The sequence below is a fragment of the Vombatus ursinus genome, unplaced genomic scaffold, assembly GCF_900497805.2.
Source record: "Vombatus ursinus unplaced genomic scaffold, bare-nosed wombat genome assembly UNPS02014832.1, whole genome shotgun sequence".
NCBI classification, from domain to species: domain Eukaryota; kingdom Metazoa; phylum Chordata; class Mammalia; order Diprotodontia; family Vombatidae; genus Vombatus; species Vombatus ursinus.
Window position 1 is genome coordinate 13010778 of NW_020954610.1, and position 11981 is coordinate 13022758.

At 41.8% G+C, this 11981-nt stretch overlaps 1 protein-coding gene across 2 annotated transcripts in view; it reads right to left on the reverse strand.

Moving 5' to 3' along the window:
• LOC114025753 (testis-expressed protein 10-like) overlaps positions 1-6044 on the reverse strand; it is a 65231-nt gene extending 59187 nt beyond the window's left edge. For both annotated transcript variants that reach the window (XM_027839245.1, XM_027839244.1), the window contains exon 1: positions 5879-6044. The gene's annotated coding sequence lies outside the window, so the exon portion shown is untranslated. The remainder of the gene's footprint in view (positions 1-5878) is intronic.
• Positions 6045-11981: the final 5937 nt, after the last annotated feature.

An 11981-nucleotide genomic window follows, 5' to 3' on the forward strand; every position in this document is an offset into this window, starting at 1 on the left:
CACACACACACACACACACACACACACACACACACACACACACACACTGTCGCATTAGACTCGGCTTCAGAAGTCTATGATCCAAAGAAATTAATTACTAATGGTAGAATGTCAAGAATCTTCACGCTATGTTACTTCCAGGATTTAAGGCAGTGGAGTTCAGATCAGGTAGGATAACACACACAGTTCATCCTTACAGAAACAGAATCTTAGAATCTCTGAGGTTATTCTAGCTCAGGTAGCAATCTGAAATATAAATCCTATCTATAACATGTCAGACAACCAATCATTTAGCACCCATGTGAAGATCTTGTAAAACAACTCTTTAGCCCTAGAGATGATCAAATCCATTGTTGGACAGCTCCTGACTGTCACAGATTTCTTTCTTTACAATGAGACTACATCTGCTTCCTTGTTCCATCCATCGTTCCCCATTCAGTCCTCAAAATACAGGAACTCTAATCTCTTTTCCACACGACAGGCCTTCAAGTATATGAAGACAACAACAATCACACCTCCCAAGTCTTTTCTTCCCTAGAACAAAAAAATTCCAGACTTAATAAAATTAAAACCAACAGCAGATAGAGGAAGATAGCAGCTTCACACCTTTTGCATTAGTGATAGTATTGAGGTAAAAAAAAAAAAAGGACAGAGCACCAAATTTTGTAAACATCAGTGCTTTAAAGGCAGAAGACCTTAATCAGCACTTCTTAAACTGTGGGTTACAACCAACCCACAGTTTAAGAAATGCTGAAGAGGTCACAAGTGGAAAAAGTTTAAGAAGTCCTGGCCTAAATGTTTGTTGAATTTTGAACTGAATAGAAGAGAAATAAAATTTATGAAGAACTTGAAGTGAAGTAGCTCCACCTACAGTTATTAATCATGGCTATTTGGAGGACTTCACTGCTTTACGAGTTATGTTTTGTGCATATTCAATACCCACTTATTCATTCACTCATCATTTACAATGGGCCTAAGATGATTCTAAATTGAATGAGTTAATACAAAGAAATAGCAGTCAAATGTCCTCAGGGAACTCAAAGATCATCTCAACCAGAAAAGTTTCAGGAAAACTGGGCTAGGTCTCCAGGCAAAGAAGAAAGTAGAGAATCCCTGGCAAGAATCCCATATAAGCATGGACATGAAGAAAGTAAAAGATCTAAAGAGAACAAGTAATTTAAGCTGGAGTAGAGCAAAAAAAAAAAAAGTTCTGATAGGCAGGATGAGGTCAAATTACAGAGGGCCCTAAATGCTGGTGAATTTAAGACTTTATGCCACAGACAAAAGTCACTGCATGTTCTTGAGCAGACAAACAGCAACAGAATATAGGTAGTATTTAAGAAAATATAGACTGGGAAAGAAGAAAGGGTGAGTGGGGAGGACAAGACTAGAATCTGGAAAACCAACTACGAGGCTATTACAAGTCACACTTATAGCTGAGTTGAGAACTGATCCAATTTCCATTCTGGAGAACAATTTGTAACTATGCCCCAAAGACTTATAAAATTGTGCATACTCTTTGACCCAGCAGTACCACTACTAAGTCTGTATTCAAAAGAGATGAAAGAAAAAGAAAAAAAGACATCCACGAATAAAAAATATTTACAGCAGCTCTTTTTGTGATGGCAAAGAATCAGAAACTGAGAGGATCCCATCAATAGGGGAATGGCTGATTAAGTTGTGGTATATAATTATGATGGAATACTAATGAACTACAAGAAAAGACAAGCAGGTTTCAGAAAACTCTGGGAAGACTTAGATGAAATGATGCAAGGTGAAATGAGCAGAACCAGGAGAACACTGTATACAGTACCAATACTGTTAGGATGATCAACTGTAAAAAGCTTAGTAGTCTGATTAATACAATGATCCAAGATAATTCCAAAGGGCTCATGATGAAAAATGTATCTACCTACAAAGAAGAACTAATCAACCGAGTGTAGACTGATGCATATTTTTTCTGCTTTCTTTTTAAAAACATGGCTAATATGGAAATGTTTTACATGACTTTACATGTATAATGAGTATCATATTGCTTACCTTCTCAATTGGTAAAGGATGGTGTGGAAGGGAGAGAATATGGAACTCAAAATTTTAAAAAATGCTATATATGCATATATACATACACACATACACATATACATATATATGTATATACATATACATATATACATATACATATATATACATACATATATATATATATACACACACACACACACACACATATATATATATAAAAATAAAAACATGTCACAACCTAGGAGTCATAGACAGATCTGGATCAGAATGGCAGCAATGAAAACAGCAAATGAATAGCTATGAAATGCACTGTTAAGGAACAGAAAAGATTCGTTGACCAATAAAATATAAGGAATGTAGTTAAGGGTTTCAAGCCTGGTTTTTCATGCTTTCCCTCTGAAGTTGTTCAGTCATTTTTCTGTCACGTCCAACTCTTTGTGATCCCAGTTGGGGTTTTCTTGGCAAAGACACTGGAGTAGTTTGCCATTTCCTTCTCCAGTAGAGATGAGTAAATTGAAGCAAACAGGGTTAAGTGACTTGCCCAGGGTAACATAGCTAGTAAGTGTCTGCAGCCAGTTTTAAACTCAGGTTTTCCTGACACGAGGCCTAGCACTTTATTCACTGTGCCACCTAGCTGCCCCTCTAAAGTTACAAATGGATATTTTTTTTCTCCTTTCATCCCTTAATCACCATACCTATGGAAACAAAACCCTGAATATCCCTGTCTGAGAGAATAGAAGTGGTTGCATTTCTAAATGTTCTGATAACCTTTAAAACTCAGTAAAACTTACATCTTCGGTTGATATTACAAATATTATTTAAGATAGGCTCTATACATACATTATATACATCAAAGGTAAGCCATTATTCATACAAAACTACTGTCCATAATTTCTGTTTGCCTTCCAAGCAATTTTATTCTAGACCAACTTAAAATAAACACAAAACGCTTCACTAAAAGAACATGTATCAAATGCTAAACAAAAAAGGCTGAATTCACTACCCATTTCCTAGACTGTCTTGCCTGTTATGTAATCTGTCTCCAGGATTCACCCAGCTAGAAAGCCCTGGTCAAATTATCCATCATTTTTATAATCCACACTAACATTTCACCTCCACAAGCACAAATAATGGATAACTGAGTAGAAGACTGACCATTATTGAACTGAAAAGTGAAGTTACTTTTAAGCACAAAACACAAGTCACAAGTTCATGATTTTGTTACATAAAGTACAAAATTTTCAAAGTATTGCTAATTCCCAAGCAGTTAAGATGGCACAGTGGATAGAGTCAGAAAGATCCGAGTTCAAATCTTGCCTCAGAAACTTAGTGTGTGACCTTAAGCAAGTCACATAAGCTATCTGCATCAGTTACCTGTAAAATGGAAATAAAAATAGGATCTAACTCCCACAGTTGTGAGGATAAAATGAAATATTTGTAAAGAACACTGCATAAATGCTAGCTATTATTACTCTACTGTTTTGTAATGTCTTTTGAGCACATGACATAGAGTTTCAAAAGAATGTCCTGAGTTCTAGTTCTTCTCTCCATAGATGTTATGGTACATTCAACTAGCATTTAAGCACCTACAAGGTGCCACACGTTAACAGGCACTGGAGAAAGACAAAAATTAACTCATTGCCCTAAAGGAGATGATATTCTAGGGGTTGCAATATGTACATAGAAAATGAAATCAAATGCTGGAATTTGTTTTGCTCGACTATATTTATTACAAAGAGTTTTCTTTTTTTTTTCTTTCTCTATAAAGAGAAAAAGGTAAGAGAGAGCATATGCCTGTTAATTGTAAAATAATAATAATTTTAAAAATCAAATACAAAATATCTACAGGGTAATTTCCAAGGGGAGAGAACTAATAAATGGGGGCATAAGAATAGGCCTCCAACAGGAAGTGACAGCTGAGTTATGCTTTGAAGGAAAGTAAGGATTCTATGAGGAGACACATTGGAGACATGAAGAGAGACCCAGTGCAAAAGCACAGAATGGCATGTCATCCGGTGCACGGAAGAACAAGTCAGTTTAGACAGAGCTTAGAGTGCTAAAGTTATCAAAGGAAGAGTAAACTGCAATGAGCCTGGAAAGGCAGGCTGAAAATAAAAGGTGAAGAACTTTAAAAAGCAAACAGAGAAATTTGTATTTTAGACTAGAGGCAAGAGAAAGCCACTGGAGTTTCTGTATGGGAGAGTAAAAGAGTCAGATTAAGGGAAGAGATGGTAGGCAAAGAGACAAACTAAGAAAACTATTATAATAGGCCAGGAAAAGGTGATGAGGACCTTATTCTTTCCATGATTCCAACCCAAGTCTTACATACTACTGGTTCCAAGATTGTCTTGAAAGACCTATTTCTGTCTGCTACCTGACTAGCTTCCTTAATTCCTACCTCCTTTTCCCAAACAAATATAGGAATACTTAAACCTGCTTTGGGAGGAAGGAAAGGGTTGAAATAAATGTAAAAATGTTCTAGTGCCTTGCATATAATGCAGGCACAGCCCAGGAAGTGGAGAGCAAACCTCAAAGGCAAAAAGACCTGGATTCAAGATCTACCTCTGATACATACTAGTTTTGTGACTGTGGGCAAGTCACACTTAACATCTCAGTGCTCACTAATTCTCAAAAGAGCACAAGTCGCTGAAGAGGACCCTACCTGGCATGGCAGAGTAATTTCCTAACCTGGGAGTTCACTATAGCAATAAAATTGTAAGCCCAGTCTCTAAGTTTATCCCTTGCCTGCGTGTTTCATACATCTTTAATTTTTCCTTTTCTCTAACCTCACCACAGCTGAGTCACTGGAAAGTAAACAATTTGTACGTCTTATGTAATTTTCCTTGTATTTTCAATTCCCTCCCTCCCCTCCTCAGGATAAGTCTTGGTTCCAGCACTGAGCACCCAAGCACAAGTGAACAAATGTGAACTTCAGTTGGTCACCTGGCATTTATTATGCACTTACTGTGTGTGCTTTTCTCTGGGTATACAAAAAGGGGCAAAAACAGTCCTTGCTCTCATGGAGCTCACAGTCTAATACAGAGGACAAACGTGGAAACAACAAACAAGCAAAACAGAGACCCAATAAACTGGGGGTAATCTTGGGGAAAGCAATGAAACACAGCATGAGCAAGGGAGGGCCACCGGCCTCTCCTGGCATAGGTGCTTTGAATTCCCAAGGCCTCTCCCAACCACCTACTGCTCAATTAAGAGTGGAGGGTCGGTGATGCGTGATGGTCTTCCGCGGCACAGCCAACGAAGCCACTGATACCTGCAAATCGCGGCTATATAGAATGAAATTTAATTAAATTCTTAATTTATGAATCTGGTACCTTCCATGTCAAAGCACCAGGCACAAGACACCTCAACTGCTCCTCGGCCAATGCATTCATTTAAGGGTGGGCGGGGGTACCACTTCCTCCGTGCATTTATCCAGACCGTTCCCGCTCTGCTCCTCGCCCTAGCCTAGGCCACAGCGGCAGTGGGTGGCAATGGGGAGGGGATGAGGATGAGTATCGCAGGTTAGGCGCTCGCTAAGCCGGCTAGGCTCCCCCTCCCCACCGCCGCTAGCTCCAGAATTCGAAGCTCTGGGGAGCAGCGGACGCCCCGCCCCGCCCCTGCCCTGCCGGGCCTGCCCTCAGGCAGGCCCCCCAAGCCAGTCCGGCGGGCCCCAGGCTCGCTCCTCGCCCTGCTCCGGGGCAGCCGGTCCCCAGGTCGCAGGCCTCGTGCCTCCCGCACGTTCCGCGCGCGGGGCAGTGCACGGGCTCGGGCGGGCCGGGGCCCCGCGCCAGGACCCACGGCGCCGCTAGCACTGGCTCTCCCCCGCATCCTCCCGCATTGGCCTCAGGCCTCTAACCTGGGACTGTGATGTGGGGTGTGCAGGGCCCAACCCGGCCAAGGAGAGACGTCAGCTCGCGCCACTACTGCCCCCGGAACTCGCCGCACTCAACGCCGCCTTTTCTTCTGCCCTAGCAGAGAGCGTGTTTTCAAATCGCCTATTCCTCACGCGGCCTCCGCGTAGCTTTCCCCCGCCCGGAAATCCGGTTCCCCTGCCCCCGCCCCACGCAGGGTGCACTCCCACGTGACGTCCGCAGCGCGCCGGTGCAAGGGGCGGGGCGTCGGTAGCCCCGCCCCAGTGGGGGCGGTGCCTCGGAGGACGACGGCCAGTGTGGCGTGTCGGACCGGTCTGCAGGACCCAGAGGTTCTGAGACGGGACTGGCTCTTCCATCCCTCGTGTGCTTCTGCTTCAGTCGGAGGCCAGTCTGCCCAGCCCTCTCCCGCTGCCTCCCCAAGGCTGTGAACAGAGTGGGGCTGAAAGAGCAACACCTTACACTGCAGCTGTAAAGCGATTTCGCATGCATTCGTTCACGCATTCTTGAATAAATATTTTAAGCAATTTAACAAATATAAGAAAGCAAACATAAATTTGAGCCCCTACCTCATGCTGAGGGCACTGTGGTAAGTGGCAGGGACACTTGGCCCAATTCCTGCCCTCAGGGAGCTTTCATTCTGGGGGAGGTGAAAGAGACCGGCAGACATCCCATACATCCATTTATGTGACAAAGAAGAATGAAATCAATTCAGAGAAGAGATCGAACTGAGAAACGACGGATTTAGGCTGGAAGGGATCATTTCTAATTAGGGGGGGATTAATTAGGACGGGTTTTATGGAAGAGGGGGCTCCTAAGCAGGGCTGTCAAGGAAGGAATGGATTTCTATGGGAGGCGAGAAAACCTGAAGTTGGGACATTTGGGACAGTCTGGTGGAGGAGAAGGTCTGGACCTGGAAGGATCGGAAGGCAATGTCCGGCAGAGAGGGATAGGGGGAAGAAGTATCAGGAAAGGTCACTTCAGGCAGGAAAGCCAGGCGGGTTTTCCAGGAAAAGCACGTGGTTGGGTTTGGTGGAGGGTGGGTGGAGACAAGATAAAGTTGTAGAGGTTACCGGGGCTAATAGCTTTATTATCATGTATTCTGGAGATAATACAGAAATAATGAAGGTTTTTTGAGCCAAGGGGTAACATTAAAAACTCACATTTAGATAGCACTGGGTTTGGAGTCAAAGGAGTTGGGTTCATTTCCCAACTCTGCCACTTACTTGCTGTATGATCTTGGACAACTGGTTCTCACTTTCCTGTAAAATGGAAGAATTGCACTAGCTGACCTCTAAAATCCCTTCCAGATCTAAGTATATGCTATGATCCTAAAGTTTGCTGTGCAATAATTATTACCTCCATGTTATACGTGGCTTTGAGAAATTGCTTTCTATATACGGTCACAGAACTAGTAAAAAGAATCTGAAGCAGGATTTACCTCCAAGTCTCCTGATTCCAATCAAGTCTGACATTCTTTACAGGCTTGGATGGTTGCAATAGCCTGCTAGTTGGTCTCCCTGCCTCTCCTCTCCCCAGTCCAGTCCATCCTCTCCTTAGCTGCCAGTCTCTATAAACTTAAAAAAAAAAAACAACAACACCAGTGGCTCCCTATTATGAGAAAATATTGTGAAGTACTTAATGCAGTGCCTGGTATATCGTAGTACTAAATAAATGTTCATTCCCTTCCACCCTTTCTTTTCTCTAACCCCTTCCAGGATCAAATATAAAATTCTCTATTTGGCTTCTAAAACCCTTCACAACTTAAATGCTTCCTACTTTTCCAGTCTTCACATACTGTACTCCCCTCCATATACCCTACCATCCTTTTCAAACTAAGGTCTTTAACAGGTCTCAGTTTGACTGAGGCAGCTCCCATTCAGTGATTAAGACTTAATAAAAAATGAGGCAAAGAATAACCTCTTTAAAAAAAAAAAGAAGATCTGAGAGGGGAAGGCCCTCAGGTTTTCTGGCCAAACAGAAACAATTGTTATTAACATTCATTCTAAGTCAATCATGGCCCAAGTAGGGCTTGGTCTGGGACCAGAGGGTTAAAGCTGGTCTTTAAGAGAAAAACCCAAAACAAAAAAAAAAAAATTTCAGAGATTAAAATTTACATTCCCTTTGCGAAGGAGACAAGGTAGAATTTTCCATTATCTAGCCCGGGGTGGGGAACCTGTGACCTCGAGGCCACACGTGGCCCTTTGACTGAATCCAAACTTCACAGAATAAGAGGATTTGTTCTGTCAAAAGGCTGCACCCGAGGACTAAGGCCACATGTGGCCTCAAGGCCACGGATTCTCCACCCCTGATCTAGTCTGTATCTCAGTCTTTATTATGTATATCTCTCAGCAGCAAAGCATGATTGCTCTGGTGCAATATTTTGGCTAGTGTAAAAACCAAAATTCTTCTGCAAGACCATCATGGAAATAAGCTTATTTCTCCTGTCTCCCTTTGATAGCCTTATATTATTCCTGAACTGGCTGTTCAGCTTGTAGCAGCCAATGTTCATCAGTCTATTGCTCTCCTTGTAGCCTCTCCTTAGTCAGCCTTGATTTAAAGCTTTATTTTCTTGCTCAAGATACATGGTTTGATGTTCTTTGTTACCCTTCTAACTCTTGACCCATTTTCTCCTTTCACTCTCAATTGTTCCTCTCTTTTAAACATCTGCCAGCATTGAAGGTGACCTACCCTTAAAGTCTGCCAGACTAACCAGCCTTCATTGTTTTCCTTTTAATTACTTTAATTATAAAGACTATATTGTCTCTCAAACAAATCTTCCCCTTAAGACACAGTCTCCTTTTCACAGTGACAAAGATCTACAGTATTCCACATATCAACTGTTTCCAGGCAAATTGTAGTTAGATTTTTTCTATCTGAAACTTTGATCTCCACCGTATGTGCATTATTGCTCCAATTTATAACATGGATGTTAGCCATTCACTAAGGCCCCAGGCTATTCCCAAATCCATATAACAATTGGCTTCCAAAGGATGAGCAATCAGCCAAGTACTACTCTACTAACTATGCCAAGATGGTGCTCCCAGACCCTTCTGTCCATTGTGGCCAAGTCACAAAGTAAAGTTAACATACACTGGTTTGATTAGTGTACTTTACTGAGCCTGCATAGTCCCAACTAAAAGTATAATAAAGTCATTGTACAGATAAAGTTCAAGCCCATCCTCTCTCCGGTCACAGCACATTACATTCATATAAGTACATTACCCTGTCCTGATGCATGTCTTTATTGCTATTCTCTATTCTTCCCCAATTTTGATCCAACCACTAATTACAAATATGTTGCTTTTCTTGTTGTTCACATTTGTTTTAACATAATTAGCTTTTATTAGCATAAAGTTATTCATAATAATCAGAGTCCATTCTCCATTAATCTCTTCTTTACATGTAATCTTTGTCTGTGGTCTCTGTTGCTTATCCCTGTGTTTAATCAGCAGCAGTCTGTTTCCCTCTCATATCTTAAGATATCACACTTGTATGACAGGAGACTGGCCAATGAGGGCTCAGTCCTGGGAGCCTGGACATTTGGTGAGATTGCTTCTAAGAGGGCTTGGTAAAGTGGAAGGGAGTGGCCCTGCTCTCCCCTTCAGACCAGTGGATTTTGTTACCCATGCACTATGTAATTAAAAACAAACAGATTTTTGATTAGCTGCTCAGCCAGAACTGGGTGTGCATTCAAAAAGTACTAACCAGCCAAAACAAGCCTCTCTCCCTCTTTCCTGCCTAGCCGCATCTAGGTGAGGAGGCAAAGATTGCTATTAGTCTCTGAGTGCCGACAGAGAGCTAGCTAGCACCAGTGGTCTATTATCTCCACCTAGCTTAACATGAAGCCAAGTGCCGATGACCTTCTTGTTGTTTCTGTCCCTATCATGTCTATTATTTACTGCCTTGTTTGTTAAGCTATGACCTTGTGAGCTTTAAAAGGTTCAAAAATTGAAATCCAGAGTTTGTGGACACCTGAACACAATGAGGAGCAAATCCTTGAGGGACGTGGTTGGTCCAGCCTAGAAGTGGATCACAGTCAACCTAGAGGGAGCTATGCCACCTTTGGAAGCAGAAATTTCTCAGGCTTGGCTGAATGAGGCCTGAGAAGGTAAATACTCAAGTCCTAAAATGGGAAGTAGAAGGACCATCTTTGATATTTACATAACCCTTGCTAGCTTTACTTTAAGATTATGCTGTTACTAGCGGTGTTGTTGTTTTGTCCTTCATTTTGAAGAGGACCAATGACATCACAGGTGATGTTGTGACTTGTAAGTGAATTAGATTTAAATGAGATAGAGTTGCACAAAGTAATCAGCCTCACCCTCTCTTTCAGAGTCCTAGAAGTCCAGTGGCATCTCAAAAGTCGAGATAACTGGCGATAGCCCAGGATGCAATGGATGACCTTGGAGTCTTCAATGTCTGACCAAGCTCTACGCACTCCACAGTGCCTGCTTGGCCATTGGAACAAGTCGTCCTCATCCACCCATTCTGCAGAGGAAAATCTTCACATGCTTGGGATAGACATCCCCCTAACTCACCTATGGGTTTGAGGCCTGTCTGTTACCCATCTGCTAAGACAGTTTACCAGAGTGTGGTCACTATGCATGGTATAGCTTCTTGGAGCCATAGATGAGAGTTGGGTGAAGTTGGATAAAAAAGGTGGATGAGAGTCAAGATGTGCTAGTCCTCGCTGAATATCCCAAGTGTAGCCACCGTATAAGAGATGGGGATAGGAGTTACAGTAACCTAAGGACAAATGAGGATTGACAAATTAACTGGCTGAGCTTCAGTCTTTTAAAAAAACCAACTGTATTAAAGATATGACCCATATAATCACTAGGAGATGAATAAGCACTAGGTCTGGGAACCTTTCAACTTTTAAAACATTGATAAGAATTTTTTTCTGAGTCTTCAGTTTCTACATATTAAAATGTCCTTTATTCTTTGGATAGACAGAAAGAATGGTCAAATATTGTAGGTGAGTTAGAGCAGTTAATGCCAAGAACAAGAGGTTCTAGTGCCAAGGGGTTAGCCTCCTGAATAAAATAGCATAGACTTTTTCACAAACCAGGCTTTACACACAAAAGTGGCTCTGGATCTTAATCCACCCTGGGTAGTAAAAGCTTTTTGCTTCCTACTCCCCTATAGTCTCTGTATCCAAGCTTACAACTTACTCCAGGTCATATGCCCAAATATAACCCAGTTCTAATATATATGAACATTTGTCATTCCCTTTGCCTCAGTACAAATCTAAGGAATATCCGCCCTCCCTGCCCACCCTTCCAAAATGTAAAAGCAGATTCATGTACCCATTGTCTGTGAATACTGGTTGGAGAAAAGACACAATTACTCATCTTCTTTTACTTCAATCTTCTCTTGCACAGAGAATGATATTTAGACTGGGAAGTACAGGACAAAAGTACTTAGCTAAAAATTTAAACTTATGATAAGAGAAGAGATGTCTCCTAACTGCCTTCAAGGACTATCACAGAATCACAAAATCTGAGAGTTGGAAGGCACATTAGAGACAATCTAGTCCAACTCATACCAAAAAGGAATCCCCACTATAACCTACCCAACCAGTGGTCATCCAGACTCTTCTTAAAGACTCCACTATCTCTGTTAAGGTAGCCCATTCCTCTTCTGGACCTCTAACTATTGGGAAGTCTTTCCTTACATCAACCTTAAATTAACCTCTTGCTATTTGCATCCACTGTTCCTAGTTCTGCCTTCTGGGGCTGAACAGAATAGTCTAATCATTCTTCCACTGGACAGTGGAAGTATTTGAAGTATTTGAAGGCAGCTATCACACTGACCCTGACTGAGTCTTTTCTTTTTTAGGTGAAAAATTCAGGCCTATTTCCTTTAACTAATCTTCATATGACATGGATGAAAGGCGCTTCAAGAGCCTCCTTACTCTCCTATGGACAATATATTCCAAATGAAGTTTGACAAGGACACCTCCTTATTTCTAGAGGTTATACCCTTCTGATGCAGCCCAAGATTGCATTAGTCTTTTTGGCTGCCACACCACACTGCTGAATCATATTGGATTTTCAGTTCACTAAAACCAAGGTAGCTAAGTGG